This window comes from Aquarana catesbeiana, linkage group LG08 (assembly GCF_042186555.1).
Source record: "Aquarana catesbeiana isolate 2022-GZ linkage group LG08, ASM4218655v1, whole genome shotgun sequence".
Taxonomy (NCBI): domain Eukaryota; kingdom Metazoa; phylum Chordata; class Amphibia; order Anura; family Ranidae; genus Aquarana; species Aquarana catesbeiana.
In genome coordinates, this window is record NC_133331.1 from 174,840,183 (window position 1) to 174,856,371 (window position 16,189).

Here is a 16,189-nt window from a genome sequence, read left to right on the forward strand (position 1 = left end):
TCCCTTTTTCATACACAGGGAAGTCTCAGCCAGGAAATGGCCGGGCCGAGCAGGCTGCCTGATATGCAGGTCCCTCCCCTACACCCGCAAAGAGAAAGTGGCAGGAAGAGGAGTACCCTAGAGGACACTGCCATAGGCCTCTTTTGGAAGGCTACAGAGGCCCTGGGGGCACCACACACTGTGGAGGAGGACTTTGCTGCCATAATTGCCTGTAAAATGCAGTGGATGGAGGAGGGCCAACAACTCATGTGTGAGTCATTAATGTTGGAAGCTCTCAATAAGCGGTTGAGGGCCCAAATAACATCTGATACCCACATTTGTGACCTCACACATGGTTCTCCTCCTCCTCCTCCTCCAGGTCCTTCTACTTCTCCTCCTCCTCCAGGTCCTACTAGTCCTCCTCCTCCTCCAGGTCCTACTCCTCCTCCTGCCACATCTCCAACAGCAGAGCCACAGCCAGGAAGGAAGCGTGGAAGGAAGACCAGAAAGTGATGACCCTGGATCCAGTCTGGTCTGGCAAAAGATGTAGCCTCTTGTAGTACCACAGCCTGGAGACACAGATGTCATCTGCTGCTTTCCGGATCTCTGGGACTTCTGGACCAGACTGCACTCCTTTACATATGGACTCCTCAGGCCACCAATTTTGATGTTCAAAAATTGATGTCTGCCCTGGGGTTCCAAGGCTTCACTAATTTCTGCTGTTTATCCAGCGTTGCCTCCCTCTTTGTTTGGTTCTGAGCCCTTAATAAAGGATTTTTGGTTTCCATTATACTTGCCTATGTGTTTTTTCCTTCAAAAAGGACAGTTTGTTTGTGAGGATTCAGGTACATTTCAAAAATACAATGTGAAATTAACAAGGGACACCAACAACAAACAATCTCCTTGAGATTAAATAATATAAGATATCAATGGTGTTGTGGTAACTTGACACACAAAACACACACAAAAATATTCTGGAGTAAAACTAAAAATAAAATAAAACAAAGATCAGCCTTGGAAAAAATACGAACCTAAAATAAAAAAAAACTGCCTTTAAAAAAAAAAAAAAAACCTAAAAATATTTTTGTCAGATGTGACAAATCAAAATATATTAAGGACAGAGTAGGACGGAGCTGTCAGTAGGGAAGGAGAGGAATATACACCACACCGCACGCCATACGAGCCGCTACTAAACGAAATACACCTGTATAGTTTGGTGCACTATAGCACCTGCATACTGTGAGTACCCTCCTGGAGGAACTTCTTTTACTTTAAATAAATCCCTTACTATATTACACCATGGAGCTTTCTTTTTCTCTTTTATGAATGATGTTTTACCTGTGAGGATTGGACATACATCATTGCATCCTGAGTGAGCCCAGGAGTGGCCCCAATGCGTGTTTTGACACTGTTTAACTACCGTGTCACACGAATAGAGGTGAGCGCAAGCACAAGTGGGGGATCACGGGAGAGCACATCCAGCTTGTTGTGATTTGGACACTTTTCAGGAGAAGCTTGATGAACACTTCATTCATGGACACTGTTTCCTTGCACTTCTTTGTTTCAGTTTGAATCTACTGATCGTATTTTGTTTGGACACTTGATTGTCACAGGATTTGCACTTATTAATTAGGTCTATATTCATGCATGATGCACTTTCAGCATTTTATATAAGGATTGCACTTTTATGTGGATGCACTTTGTGAATTTTATATATAAGGATTGCCCATTATATATATATATATATTTTTACATGTATGTTTTTATTAGCATACTAATTATGGTTTAACATTTTTGCACAATTAGTTTATATTTTATACTCAGTTTATATATATTCATATTTTTTTTCAATTCACATTTTTAGCGCGAGCACAATTGATTTTATTTATATTTTAAAAATATATTAAGGGAATCCCGATAAATAATAAAGAAATAAGTTTGTAAGAAGTCTGTGTGAATATGAGCAGCAAAACTACTTCATTCTTCTCACATTATAAAGAAGAGAGTGCGCTGTATTAAACCATTTTTAACATTGCAGCGTGATGAAAGTGTTGTATCCATTGCGAACGCTAAGTTTAACAGACCGAGCTGTTCCGTCTCGGAATTTCTTCTGAGCATGCGTGGCACTTTGTGCATCGGAACAGGCCACACACGTTCGGAATTGACGCGATCAGATTTTGTTGTCGGAAAATTTTATAGCCTGCTCTCAAACTTTGTGTGTCGGAAAATCCAATGGAAAATGTCCAATGGAGCCCACACACGGTCGGAATGTCCGACAACACGCTCCGATCGGACATTTTCCATCAGAAAATCCGACCGTGTGTACGGGGCATAAAACTTCTGCACAGTTATGGGAAAGTTCCCCCAGAGGGTTTTTTTTTTTAGCAGGGAAGTAAATAAATAGTAGATGTCATTGAAAAAATATGTTCTTTATTAAAAATTAATGGCATACAGTGTTTTCACAGAAGTTAAACAATGAGCTCTAAAGGGGACATGCCCCAAAGTGTAGCGAATGCAAACACAAACTTGTACATAATATTATATGACAACATGTCTAATGTAAGAAAAACACTGATGCATTTCAACCTGTTTCATTGGGGTCTTCTTCAGAGGATAGGTTTGCTGCCAAGAGACAACATTTAGTACATCAGGTTGAAAGATGCATGAAAGGCTACATGTGCACAAAGTGGCCATTTCACATGGTTACCAATATATGCGGTGGAGACCTCCCAACCAAGATTTCCTTAAGAGCTATCAGATGTTCTGTGTGATTCAAGGTCAGATAAAACTTCAGGATTCGCATGTTTATATACCCCCAAGGGCACACCAGGCCGGGTGGGGTCGACACCTACGGCAGAGTTCCAGAGCATAAATTCATGGAATATTTATTTTATATAATATATATAGTGCTTGTATAGATTTAAAGAATCTAACTTGATGCGTTGCACAGTCAGAAAGAAAGAAACCCCCAGGGGAGTGTTGTATATATTATATGTGTATCACTAAGATAATCAGTGCATAAATTATGATATTATAAGAGGACATGAGGAACACAAGAGCATGATGTGAGTGAATAAATGGAGGCAATGAAGGGTGAAAGTGAAGAAAAAAAATAAAAAATAAAAAAAAAATAAATAAATATAAAGAAAAAGTAAAGGAATGAGAAAAAAAAATCAGAAAGTAGAAAATGACCAAAGTGCAATGGATGAAAGAGGAAGTTAATGAAAGAGAATATAGTGAAAAAAAGCATGGAGAAAGAAAAATGGAAAAAAGTGCATGTGGATGCATGGCAATATAATGATGTGTGTGAGTGCCATGCATCCACATGCACTTTTTTCATTTTTCCTTTCTCCTTGCTTTTTTCACTATATTCTCTCTTTCATTCACTTCCTCTTTCATCCATTGCACTTTGGTAATTTTTTACGTTCTGATTTTTTTTTCTCATTCCTTCACTTTTTCTTTATTTTTTATTTAATTACATTTTTTTTCTGTGCTCTTTAATTTTCACCCTTCATTCCCTCCATTTATTCACTCACATCATGCTCTTGTGTTCCTCATGTCCTCTTATAATATCATAATCTATGCACTAATTATCTTAGTGATACACATATAATATATACAACACTCTCCTTGGGGGTTTCCTTTTTTCTGACTGTGCAACACATCCAGTTTAAAAATCTTTAAATCTATACAATCACTATATATATTATATATTCTATGAATTTATGCTCTGGAACTCTGCCGCAGGTGTCGACCCCACCCGGCCTGGTGTGGCCTTGGGGTATATAAACGTGTGACTCCTTGTAACCTCCTCCTGAGGTTTTATCTGACCTTGAATCACACGGGATCATCTGATAGCTCTTAAGGAAATCTTGGTTGGGAGGTTCCCACTGCATATATTGGTAACTATGTGAAATGGCCACTTTGTGCACATGTAGCCTTTCATGCATCTTTCAACCTGATGTGCTAAATGTAGTCTTTTTGCAGCAAACCTTTCCTCTGAAGAAGACCCCAACGAAATGGATCAAAACACATCAGTATTTGTCTTACATTAGACATGTTGTCATATAATATTATGTACAAATTTGTGTTTGTATTCTCTGCACTTTGGGGCATGCCCCCTTTAGAGCTATTTTTTTAACTTCTGTGGAAACCTGTATGCTATTATTTTTTAATAAAGAACGTATTTTTTCAATTACATCTACTATTTATTTACTTCGCTGTTAAAAAAACCCTCTGGGGGAACTTTCTCAAAACATAATTGCGGGAATTGTGCAGCACTACTACCTCTCCTTATATGTGTCTTTCCCATGCTAAACTTCTGCACAGTATTGTACATGGTGAAATATTGAAAGAAAGATACTACTTTTATTAATTAGAACACTTTGCATATTTTAAATAAACATATTATTAATAAAAACAAGATCAATGTGTATAAATAACAATCAGATGTTTGGTTTTTCGGCTGCTGCATTTGATTTGAAAAATAAACACGAAAATTTTAGATTCAACTGATTCGAAATTTATCAATTCGAACATTTTGAATCGAGAAAAAAAAATCAGCAAATTTGAAGAAAATTAGAAAAATACATAGCACAAATTCCAAATACGAATCCTGAATATGAATTGAACGAATCGACTGAATTTAACAAAACTAAATAACTAGATTAACGAAACAAAATGAAACACATTTTTTCCTCATGCAGTTGTCTAATCTAATCCCATTTATCTGTGCAGCTGTGGAGCTCGGGAGTGAGCAACGTGCTAGGAGGAGGAATAAAAACAACGAGCAATTGCCTGGAGAACTGATGATCAGGAGGCTGATAGACATTCTGACATGCAGGTTTGACATTTCTGGTGAGTGTAGAAACTGATGGGTATTAGTGTGTAATTGAAAGCATGACTGTTGGCGTACAATTATTTTTATCTGGTAACCTAGGAGTGGGTGGATGAGCTGTGGCTGAATGTCAATATATACAAGTTCGATGTTGATATTTGTGAACTGATAATAGTAAACTGGCTTTTGCATATTAATAGAGTGTTCTATCTTCACACACTGCATAATACATACGTTTTGAGTTCAGACATTATATGGAACAACAATTCTGGGCTTTACAGAACCTGTTACAAACACCAGTGCAAACCTACTTAGCTTCCTCAGAAAAGCATTCAACATTAATGTAACAATAGTGGCAAAGAGATAATACTTGTGTGTTTGTGTGTGTACCAAAATATCTAGCTGGTAAATCTAGTGCATCACCAAACCTGAAAACTTTAAAAGTTATTTTTTGTGCATAAATACAGCTCCATAACAGTCCCTAAGTGGGTAATAATGTTTCCCTCCACATTCATGTAAAACTGGAGAGTGCAAAATCTGATGCAGTTCTGTAAACTGCATCGGCGCCCATGTTTTATTGTCTAGTTTTAGTAAATCGACCTCAGCGCAACTGAAAAATGGATGACAGTTAATTGAATAATTAACCAATTAGCCACTAGCTTATTTCCCACTGGTGGTATGTATTTTTTTTTTATATGTGACCGTTAAGACCAGTATATACTGTGCATGTGTGCCATCTAAAATTCCCTGGATTGAATAAACATTTTGCAGCCAATGCTCTGTACAAGATGTTATGGAAGAAGTTCTGGTGATACTCCTCTCCAATATCGGCTTCCTTACTCAGGACAATATACGTTATCTCTAAGGCTGGGCAGAAAGGCAAGATTTTCTGAGACTTTGTTTCTAAACCAAACATGAAATGTTCATCAATACACCATTTGAGCGACTGTAAGTCTTATGCCCTGTACACATGACCATGACCGGTTTTGCCATCGGAATAAACTCCAAAGGTTTCTCCGACGGAACTCCGACAGAATTCCGCTCAAGCGGTCTTGCCTACACACGGTCACACCAAAGTCCGACCGTCCAGAACGCAGTGACGTACAACACGTACGATGGGTCTATAAAAAGGAAGTGCAATAACCAGTAGCCAATAGCTTCCGTCTCGTACTTGCTTCAGAGGATGCGTCGTTTTTGGTCCATCGGAACAGCATACAGATGAGCGGGTTTCCCGATAGGAATTGGTTCCATCGGAAATATTTAGAACATGCTCCATTTGTAGGTCCGTCAGATTTTTTGAAAAAAAAGTCAGATAAGGCATACACACGATCGGAATAGACGATGAAAAGCTTCCGTCTGACTTTTTCTGTCGGACATTCCGCTCATGTGTACGCGGGATTAGACCTACCATTCACCACATGTATTGCAAATTTATATCTTTTCTGACCTATGTATTTACATTATAGACAAATGATACCTCCCACACCCCTGATGGAGTTGCATAATCTCTGAAACACGTTGGGTGGAGAATACCAGACTATTATCGCTCTGCACTTCAGTTGGTGTATTTTTAGCTGCTCATACCATGTACATTCTGTGGTTTTTGTCTTTTGTTTTTTTACTGATGATTTATACATAGAACCTGTTTTTTATTAATTTAATTGTTATATGATTGAAGTGCCTACAAAATCCCATTAATAGGGGAATTTCTATATTTATAGAAGAAGTTCAGTTCTTTGTAACATAAGCAGGGAAGTCCCTTGCAGAGATCCTGACAACAGTTTACAAAGTAATTAAGTTGGGACACACATAGGTTGATTTACTAAAGGCAAATCCATTTTGCACTACAAGTGCCTTGGAAGTGCAGTCGCTTTAGATCTCAGGGGAAGATCTGAAATGAGGGGAAGCTCTGCTGATTTTATCATCCAATCATGTACAAGTAAAAATGCTGTTTTTTTTATTTTCCTTGCATGTCCCCCTCAGATCTACAGAGACTGCACTTCCAAGTGCACTTGCAGTGCACTTGCAGTGCAAAGTGGATTTGCCTTTAGTAAATCAACCCCATAAATTTTATTTCACAGAGGCAGCATGCATAATCAGGACTAAGTTAGTAGAGTCCTACAATTATCATAAGGTTATCCTTGACTGTGCCAACCTTTATATTTGGTTTTGCATGTTTTACCCATCATAAGCTTGTTATTCTAACAGTGGCTTATGTTTGTATGTACAAGTAAAACAAGTTATACATAAAAGGTCATTCCTCAGAAATATTAAAACAAATATCCAAGTGCATAGACAAAATCCCAAGTAGGGGTACAGAACAGTAACACTTTAATCCATTGGAAGTGAAGATAAACACCAAAGCATACAGCAGTCTGAGAATGGTCATACAGAGACCTGGAATGGGGAATTGACAGTACCTGGATGCTGGAGCCACAGGGATGTCACAGGGGCTCAGGATGAAAAAGCTAAGCCATGGTGCAGGGGTTGATAGGAGCACCACTGGCAGGGGTGCACGACCAGGACCATAGATCAAGGGGTCTATTGAAGAGGAAGCTGCGACTGTAGTCATGGAAGCTATGGGAGCCAGGAACCAAGGTGAAAAACCTTCTGTGCTGCAGCTGCCCCCCAGAGCCCCCTCTTTTCTTACCTGAACCCGATCATTCCAGCGACGAGCACGAGCTCAGCAGCTCCAGCCCCTGTCTCTGGTCCTCATTGGATAGATTGATAGCAGCTGTCAATCAAATCCAGTAACACAGGGGCAGGACCAAATCTTGCTGTCTGTGTCAACGGACGCAGGTGCAGGACTCGGGAGTGTGCCCGTACGATTGCCCCATGGAAAGCAGCTCTCGGTAAGGGGCACTCAAAGAAAAGGAGGGGCCAGGAGCGCCACCAGGGTACCCCAGAAAAACACTTGCATAGAGCAGGTAAGTATGACATGTTTGTTATTTAAAAAAAAAAAAAACGAAACTTTGCAATCACTTCAAACTGTCAAAGACATTGTAACTTTGAAGATCTATTGGTAAGTTGCAAGGAAAATAGCATAGTTACCATAATTTTAATAAGCAACTGTCTAAGCACTCCTTTTCCCTTGTATCCAATTTACTTGTAGCTTCCCCTGATCTACTAAAAAATTTGTTCTGATCTCTTCAACAACTCATGAGTTATAAGGGTAAATCATAGAATATTTTACATCTTAGAGATTTTATTTAACTAAGATAAACCTGGAGCATTGAAAGTCCTTCAAGAATTTGGGAAGGGGGATATGAAAGTATGAAAGCCTCCAGTCCTTTTGTGATTTCTGTTGTTCACAAATGATTGCGTCATTGGTCATCCAGAATCTGCTGTAGATTGATTAAACTTAATTGGACCATAATCTACCTTTTTCTGGGAGGGTGGTCTGTCTTTCACCCTCTCTGCTTTAGTAACATATTCACTATGCTTAATGCCGCGTACACACGACCGGACTTTCCGGCAGAAAAGGTCAGGCGGAATCATTCCTTCGGACGTTCCGATCGTGTGTGGGCTTCTTTGGACTTTTTCTTTCAAAAATTCTGACAGACCTAGAAATATAGCATGATTCAAATCTTTCCGACGGAATCAGTTCCTATCGGGAAAACCGCTCGTCTGTATGCTATTCCGATGAACCAAAAACGACGCAAGGGCAGCTATTGGCTACTGGCTATTGAACTTCCTTTTTCTAGTCCCTTCGTACGTCATCGCATTCTAAACGATCGGACTTTGGTGTGATCGTGTGTGTTCAAGTCCGTTTCAGCGGAACTCTGTCAGAACTCCGTCGAAAAAACCGCCAGAGTTCATTCCGACAGAAAGTCCGGTCATGTGTACGCGGCATTAGGGTACAAAGCAAAATCATAATTGTATTGTTCTCTTTTGTGTCTCACTGCATACAGTTTACAGCAAATCCTTTTTTGTGAACCTCTTGCAAAGTTTCTTATCTGGAGATCCCGTCATGTCCTGTTGTGGGCTGGCACTGCTAAGCCACTGCCTCATAATTAGTGACAGTGTTGTCAGCCTACCATATTAGCTCCTTAAGGATGATGTAAACCAGATTCATGAAATTTGACCTAGGCACATATATTTGTAGTGTTTTCCTATCTCTCTCCAAACCCCTGAGTCCCATGTCTTTCTGCTGCTTCATTCCTCTGTTATCAGCATAATAACTTCTGACAAGTTCTCCAACACGGGAGATAAAAGAAAAATTGAAAATCTGTGTCTGGGGAGGTTTCTATAAATAGATAAGCAGAGAGCTGGTCTATTCACAGTATAGCTCTGCAGGTTTCTTTCTTCCTCTGCGTATGTGTTGGGGGGGATGTGCCTTTCCTCCAATCAGTTATCACACAGTGTATGCCCAGACTCCCCTGCCACTGCTAAAAGAGGAAGTGAAACACAATGTTCACTTTCTAAAGAATATAGAAAGCTGAGGACAGCAGATATACATGTAAAACTTATGTAGGGAGATTTGTTTCATGCCTGTGTATCACCTGAGGCTGTTCACTTTAATGGGTATAGGAGAGGGTTTGCATCCACTTTAAGTTGGCTGTTGGGCTGTCTATTTGATAAACTTGGCAGCCCAAAGGCCAACTGAAGGAGCAATCACAGTAGGCTAAGTGCTTCTAATATTTGCATAGTCACAAAACAGTATTTTCCTAAGAAAACTGTATACAGAGACATGATGACAAATTACACAGTCTGATAACATTAATTGAGATTTCAGAGCAGAAGAGGTAGGGTATGCTAATTGCCTACTAAATTTCTGGCAGGATCAACATATGATCTGTACTTGCACCTTTTTTAAAAGACAGAGCATAAGCAAATATGCATGTATTGCAGAGATGTACTGAATATATTGTTTTTCCATGCATAGACTTTCAGTCCCACTCTCCATACTCCCTGCTCCCTGCCTCTTTCCTCCTTGGTAGTGGTGATTAGTCTTATAGCCCTACATCTTTCATATAATCTGTTTATCATAGTCATTGATTGCTACAGTGAAATCTTTAGTAAAATATATTGATTATATTTGCATCCATGGATCATTGTTTGAAGTGTCTTAAGGGATAAGTTCACCTTCAAAAAAAAATAAATAAATGCAATTTTTTTGCAAGTAAAAAAAGCCTGTAAATCGTTGCACCATGATCAGTAGATCCCTGGTGCAATGTCAGGCTCCTGCAGACTCTCAGTATAGCTGTCTGCTCGCACATCTGATATAGGCAGGCAGTTACTTGAGAGCAGGAAGAATAATGAATTATGAAAGCCTTCACCAGAGCCCTCACAGATCACTAAGAACTACAAGCTGTCAGCCGTAGTGACTAACAGTACTTCTAGCCCCACACAGCCGCACTGTTTTCAAATTGTGACAGCAGATGCGTGGCGAAGATCCCCCACCCACTGTCAGAGGGAGGGGGGTCGGGGGGAGAGGGGGTGGATGCAGAACATGTTACACCCTAAATCTGGGTGTAACATATAACATATAGACATAAACAGTGTAGCGCTAAAGTACAAACTATGTGAAAAAATTATGTGAACAAATTGAAAGAGGAGAAAGCTATTCCACAATTATGTACAGAATAACCATATCTAGTCTCCAAATTACATAAATTGGAAAAATGAATCCCAAATGTGTAATCTAATGACATGTGAGACACACATTCATCAGTGATAGAAAAAACATAAGGAAATATAAATAGTGAACAATAATAATTAAAATAAAGTGACAAACTTAATATGTCCGCACTCCTGGAGGAAATGAAATATAAATGACAAACTTAGTGATAATAATAATAAAATGTCCACAATTTAAGTAGGAGGTGTGGCCACCAAATGAGTCTGGAAGTGATCTAGTCGCAATGAAATATCATGTAGATAAAGCGAATTCCATACAATGCAGATGATACATTAATATCTCCTCCGAAATGATCCAAATCAACATAAGGGATAAGGTACTCTTACCGACTTTGGTGGACTCACAGGCCGTTGGCGGTGAGTCAAAAAAGCTTGCACTGTCTTAAGACAGTATAGGGGTGGACCATGCGCTGGTAAACCTCTTCCTTCTGATGGGGGACCAGGATCCTGCCCAGATGGTCTAAACTATCACCGTCCTTGTCAGCATTGGTAAGCCATGTATAAAAAAGAAACAAGGAGCCTCCACATGGTGTAAATCCAAAAAATTCAATTGCCATTTATTTGATCAATCACGATCATCAGACAATCCATAAAAATATAAAAATATAAAAGAAGTATAATAGAATCGATTCCAGTAATAAAAAAGGCAAGCGTGGTGTGGGTGGCTGGGTACAGCAAGGAGACTGACGCGTTTTGTCTAAAGAGACTTCTGCTGGGGTATATGCCATCCTGCCACCACCACGCTTTTATACATATCATAAATTAGTGACCCATAAACAGCTGATTACAGCGTTGCGCGCTCTAACTTCCTGGATACCTGGCGTGCGTTCCAATCACGGTAATATGTTTCCCCGTATTAGCCAATCAAGGGACCAATCCGCTTCTACCCACCAAGCCTCAGTGTGGATATCCTATCCTAGTGTACTCTCAATGGGCGGGAGTGTGAACTCACCAGTTACCCGCCCAGTGTAAGACGTCACCGCGTATGACGTGCACGTGACCGGCGTCACGTGATAGCGTCTGACGTATCATTGGATATACCTCATTGCATCAACCCGGAAGTAGGAACACATCACTAAGGCCGTTGGAGCGCGATTGCGTTCCAAATGGATCATCGAGGACGGAAGTGGTTTGAATAAAGTAAATACGGCATACTAAATGGTCTGCCGTAATGATAAATAAAAAATTAAGATCCAAAAATAAATTTAATATGTTGAAAGATTCAAATTTCAAGTCGGATCAGGAAGTCAGTATGCGTGGCGAAAAAAGAACTATAATAAAACATATATATTGTACGTCTTGGTTCCTAGATATGAATATAAGGCAGATAATGGTATCTACACTCATATCCAATCACAGGGCGTATAAGGCTAGTGTAACATTATCCAAGCAAAGAAGCATGTTGAAACGCACACATATCCACAATTAACAAATTCGATTAATAAAAATAAAAGAAAAAAAGCACGAAAAACTAAAACCAGGACCTGATAATTCTGACCAAAATAGTAGATAAGAGCTACTCCATGCCTATTGTAAGCCACGTCAACTATATTATCTACAAACAAGACCCAAAATAGTCCTCAATCGAGTAAAACACTCTTACCAACTGAATAATAAAAGACTGGAAAGAATAAGTATAAAGAAGGGGAGACTTTAATTTACGATTGATTAATGAATGAGTTGATGTCCCACTCCACATTAAGTCCATGTGGCGTAAAACATCTTAGTTGGTGTATCCAAAAAGTTTCAAGCCTTGATACTCCTCTTACGCAAGACTCACCCCTCCAATGAGGGGAGAATTTGTCTATTATTTGGAACCTAGTACCAGTGGGGTCTCGATTATGACATAATAGGTAATGATTGGGCACACTATGGTTAGTGCGTCCTTTTTTAATAGATTTGATGTGTTCATTAACCCTTATGGCAAATGTACGAATGGTCCGCCCCACGTACTGTTTCCCGCAGGGACACGTGATGAGGTACACAATATACCTAGTCGAACACGTAACAAAGTGTTTAACAGAATATTCTTTTCCAGTGACCGTCGATCCAAACGTCTCAATCTTGCGGGATTTGTGTGTGTTATATTTACACACCCTACATCTTCAACAGGGAAAAAAACCCTTCATATTCTGGAAAAATGAAGAGACAAAGGGGGGGTCAGTTATATTAGGAGCAATCTGCCCTCTCAAGGACATGGCACCTCTATAAATCACCCCTGCTTGTTCTGGCAAAACTGGTCCCAAAACAGTATCATTTTTTAGGACTTTCCAGTGCCTATGAAAAATGTCCTTAACCTGTTTGTGCTGGATCGAAAAGTTAGTAAGGAAAGACCATTTATGTTTGTTTTCTGAATTATGTTTAGGTTGTTCAGAAATAAGTGAATTCCTGTCCACTAAGGCAACATTATGAATTACTTCATCTATCTCCGATGCATTGTAGCCCTTATCGGTGAATCTGGACTTTAAGATGTTAGTTTGATCAAAGTAGTCGGTGAGTTGTGAACAGTTGCGTCTAATTCGCAACAACTGACTCCGGGGAATGGATTTCAACCAAGCTGTGTGGTGGCAACTATCGATCGGAATGTATCCATTCCGATCGGTGGCCTTAAAAAAGGTCTTAGTAGTAAGGTGACCATCAACCACTGCGATCTCAAGGTCCAGAAAGTGAATGGTCGACCGACTAGCTTCATAGGTCAACTCTATCCCAATCTGATTGTTATTCAAAATACCCATAAACTCATCCAGAGATTCCATATTTCCTCTCCATAGGAGGAGGATGTCGTCGATGTACCTGGCCCACAACACCAATTGTGGCGGGTCCAGGGCATAGACGACATCCTCCTCCCATTTGGCCATAAAAATATTGGCCAAGCTGGGGGCGAACTTCTATATACTCTGCACAATTTGGTCGTTTTGGAGTGTTGGCTGCTACTCAACGTTTCTGATTGGCGCGGTATTTTCTACCTTTTTTTGTTTAACATATAACATGTTCAGAAAGGTGAACTTAGCATTTAATTGTGAAATATGGATGACTATAAAATCCCAGGACCTTGTGTCTTGTTCTTGCAATTGCCATATTGTTGCACCTGAATAAAGATTTCAAAATCTCTAAGAACTTTCTTCTTACACTTTAGTTCTGCCTGGTGTAGCTACTACTTGATAAAGATTACCAGAATATTTTTTTTCATTTCTTTGTAACTTTGAGGCCTCATGCACACTGGATGTTTTTATAGCAGCTGTTTTTGGCTTCAGACGTTCTTTAATACAGTCAATAAACTCCCCATCATGTTATTCTATGTGTCCATGCACACATAGGCTGTTATCAGCAGTTTTTGACTGGGGCGTTTTTTGGCTTTAAAAAAAACCCCAAAACTAGTGGGTTCTGAGAGGAGTTTTCCAGGTGTTTTCAGCTGTAAAAATGCTCTAGCGTCAAAAAAAGCTGACAAGCGCCAATAAACGCTCAAAAACACAGCTCACCAGTGTTTAACATTTTTGATCCATTGAAAAAATAATAATAATTTAAAAAAAAAAACACGCAAAAAAAACCCTAACGCGGAAAAACGCTAAAAACGGTAATAAGTGATAAAAAACGCTATTGCAAAAACGTTAAAAAATGTTGAAAAACTCACTGCAAAGCTACTGGCATTTTTATAACATTATTTTAACATCCAGTGTGCATGAGGCCTAAAGGTTGGGAGCAGAGAATATAGAAGATGGTGGGTATGCATGAGCCAAATAGAAAGAAGGGAGTGTGGAAAAGATAAGTAGGAGGTAGAATGCACGAAAATAAAATCTTGCTCAGAAGTTGGGGTAAAGAGGAGACAATAAAGATGAAGGTTTAGAACTTGGAAGATAGAGAGAAGTGCAGGAGTAGAATAAATGTTTAAAAGAGGTATGTGGGAGTGATATCCTCAAATGGACCCCATATATGTTTATAGAGATACTGTACTCCCTACTTGCATTTTATTCTTCAGCATTATAAATACCAATTTATACATGAGTTAAAAATGAATACAATTATGCCCCGTACACACGGTCGGACATTGATCGGACATTCCGACAATAAAATCCTAGGATTTTTTCCGACGGATGTTGGCTCAAACTTGTTTTGCGTACACACGGTCGCACAAAGTTGTCGGAATTTCCGATCGCCAACAACGCGGTGACATCAACCACGTACAACGAGACTAGAAAAGGCCAGTTCAGAACCAAGCGCGGTACCCTTTGGGCTCCTGTTGCTAATCTCGTGTTAGTAAAAGTTTGGTGAGAGACGATTCGCGCTTTTTCAGACTCGTGGCTTTCAGATCGTTTTCTGCAGTTCAGTTTGTGCTTGTGGGTTTGTATCTGCTCTTCAGTGCGTGCAAGCAAGTTCTGCATGACTTAGTCATTGTGTTCTTGTTCGTTCGTTACTGTTTTTCAGGTCGCTCTTCACAGGCCTTGCTGTTCTTCAGTGCGTTCTGTTACTTCGTTCTAAGCAGCCGACCGTTTTCTAGCCATGTTGCGTATACATACTCCTCGTAGAGTTTGTGCTGTGCAGGGGCTTGGTGTTGGGGTCCCGACCTTGACACAAGTCCAGTCCATGAACAGAGTGGGGAGGAGTTCATTGACCAAGAATTAGTTGCTTCAGCATGACCAGTTCTCTCATATGCCTTTGCTCCATGAGATCCGTGAGAATAATCCTGATGATTTCAGGAACTTTCTCAGGATGACGGACCCTGTATTTCACCGTTTGTTGGCTTTGCTGACCCCCTATATCAGCAGGCAGGATACCTGCATGAGGCAAGCCATCACTCCGGAGCAGAGGCTGGTCGCTACCCTGCGGTACTTGGCGACGGGGAGAAGCCTGCAGGACCTCAAGTTCTCGACAGGCATCTCCCCCCAGGCTCTGGGGATCATTATCCCAGAGACCTATTCTGCCATCATCCAGGTCCTACAGAAGGAGTATATGAAGGTAAGATTTTAATCCTTTAATATCACATTTTATTGTATTGAATGTTTGCTAATATATTGTATTTCTTTCCTCATTCCCTAATTACCATGATTGTAATATGCTGTGAATGTCCCCTTTGTTCTCATGCATGCTGGATTTTTATGTCATTATTTTTTTGTCCTTCATACATATTTGCCTTCAGTTACCTCCCCAGCATGCTCTCCTGGTCCTATATTCACCTCATGTAGTCACTTAACAATACATTTTTATAAACTTCATGGTAGTGCTTTAACCCAAACACCCCTTAAAATGTTTTTACATGTGATTTGTGCTTAAAATTCAGGCAAAGTGCCAGAGGCATTTTTTGTAGTGTCCCCAAATCATTTTTATTAACCCTCCCTCCCCCCAACTGCTAAGTCAGCTGATCCCAATTATCTATCTATCCTCAATCCTCTATCTGTTGACTTGGCCAAACCCATACACACTATACCCATCACTTTAGTGGTGAGATTTATGGATGAATTCCCCAAAGCATGTAGTAGGGCCTGCCTGTATACTTGCAAATGGTACTGTTTAAAGTTTTTGTATCCTATTATTATCTTGATAGGTAATAGCAGAATGTCCAAATGTGCTCAAATGTGTACAATGTGTATTTATATCTTTGTATTATGACACTTCTTACCTGTCCAGTGGACTGCCAATAGTGTAACTAAGGAGGGGCTGTTCAAAGTAATACCCTGTATTTAGGCATTCATCTCTCAATGAAGTGAAGAGGGTTACCTGTCCAAGACCCCCCCCCCT